Raw genomic sequence first — 2,337 nt, 5'->3', positions numbered from 1 at the left:
CTGTTACATAAGGACTCTTTGGGTCCAGTGTGCTGGAATCTTTTTGATTAACTCCTTTTCAACCTCAGATTCTGGTTTCACACACTTATTTAACTTTTGCTCATCATTCTTTTCATTGTATTCCCAGGCATACCTGTCACCAGTGATTATCTCTAAGCCTCTCCAACAACTGTCACTTGACCACATGCTCAGCATATAGTATAGCTAATGTTTCAAAGCCAACAAGAATGTGAAGGCCAGCCCACCTTGAAAACTACTTTGACAGACTTTAACCTCAAAGTGATTCTTATTCTCTTCACAATGTAACAGAGCAGCATGAGCACAGTCCTCAGAAGAAAGCCATTGCTTTGCCTCATTTCTTGCCACCTTGTTACTAGGCAACAGGTCTTGCTGAACCATTGCTTGGTGCCTCAGAGAGCCCCATCCACAAGCAGCCAATTGTCAGTGAGTGACCATTCGTTGTCCTGCTCAGCTATTGATCAGCACCACAGTGGGCCCTGCCCGCAGTTACTGTCAATGAGGGACCATTGGGGAAGTGATTAAGTCAAGGGTGGTGTGGTGGTCATCAGATGGAGAGTGAGAAAAGAGGCAGATTCAGGCATTCTTCTGGAGGGCCTGGAGATCACCCAACCTTGGGCCAGTGGGTGAGCTGGAGGGCCCAGGGAACAGACTGGAGACTACAACCTGTAGTGTTCCAGAGCCCTCACTAAGGCCCTCCACTAGCCCTGGCCCAGGCCTTGAGGAGCAGTGAACTCTCCCCCATCCCTGTCTCTGCAACCTACTAGCAGTGGCCATCTTTCTGGGTCTCAGTCTTTGAGAACTGATCTCCCCATTTGGACGGTCTGAGGAGACTGAGGACCTATTGGGTAGGGCGCCTGGATCCGTCAGGCATGATAGCTGGGCAGAATGTGGGAAGTGGTCCTGAAAGACCTGCTGACTGAGATCTGATTCCTCTTAACCAGGACTGGGATATTGCTGGGTGAAAGCTGTGGCTTGAGACTTCTCTTCCTTGTTAAGACAGAGAATAACATTTATCTGGTAGAGATTTACAGGAACATCATTACCTGACCATGACCTGACCTCAAGAACAAAGGATCTGACACCAAGAAGTCTTCAACAACTAACTACACCCCACTCTCACATTTGCTTTTAAAGGGACTTGCTGAAACTTGGGTTCTTAGGGCATGAGCCACCCTACTCCGTGTATGCATCTGTAATAAACCTTTCCCTGTTCCAAACTCTACTGTTTAGTTTTCATGGGTCTCATTCTGTGTCAGGCACATGGACTTGTGCTTTCAGTAACAGCAATTGTGTCTAAGGACAGACTTTGCCTCTCTTAAATAACAGCAGAGACTGGCCAGTTCAGTTCAGTTCAGCTCAGTCACTCAGTTGTCTCTGACTCTTTGCAACACCATGGACTGCATCATGCCAGGCTTCCCTGTCCATCACCAGCTCCCAGAGCTTACTCAAACTCAGGTCCATTGAATCGGTGATGCCATCCAACCATCTCACCCTCTGTCATCTGCTTCTCCTCCTGGCTTCAGTATTTCCCAGCATCAGGGTCTTTTCAAATGAGTCAGGTCTTTGCATAAGGTGGCCAAATTATTGCAGTTTCAGCTTCAGCATCAGTCCTTCCAATCAATATTCATGACTGATTTCCTTTAGGATGGACTGGTTGGATCTCCTTGCAGTCCAAGAGACCCTCAAGTCTTCTCCAACACCACAGTTCAAAAGCATCAATTCTTTGGCACTCAGCTTTCTTTACAGTCCAACTCTCACATCCATACATGACAACTGGAAAAATCATAGCTTTGACTAGACGAACCTTTGTCGGCAAAGTAATGAAAAAGTAAAGTAACGTGTGCAAAGTAATGGTGAAGAGACTGGCCAAATGCTCACAGTTATCCATAAAATACCCACTGACTTGGCTTGACTCATCTTTAGCCAAGCTTCTTTTTTCTGAACTTCAGCTTTTCCCCAATCTTGGGCAAGCACTAAGATTCAGAAATTTCTGTCTCCCTTAACAGCTCATTCTGAGAATCATCTCACTACAGAGGGAAAGATTTCCTGTTAAACTGCTCCATCATACTGTCTGCTCATCCATTCCCATCACTTGTCCCATCACACACACACACACACACACACACACACACACAGAGTTCCTGCTTGCCCTGGTTATCCTTCCATGTAAAAGAAACATATTTTTCTGTTCTATTTCAAGACATGTCAAGAACTTGTGGTCAAAATGTTCTCCCTATCACTATCAGTTCAGTTCAGTCACTCAGTTGTGTTGGACTCTTTGCGACCCCATGGACTGCAGCATGTCGGGCTTTCCTG

This window comes from Bison bison, unplaced genomic scaffold (genome assembly GCF_000754665.1).
Source record: "Bison bison bison isolate TAMUID 2011002044 unplaced genomic scaffold, Bison_UMD1.0 scf7180017864375, whole genome shotgun sequence".
In the NCBI taxonomy this organism is placed as follows: domain Eukaryota; kingdom Metazoa; phylum Chordata; class Mammalia; order Artiodactyla; family Bovidae; genus Bison; species Bison bison.
Note: the sequence above shows the minus strand (reverse complement) of the source record.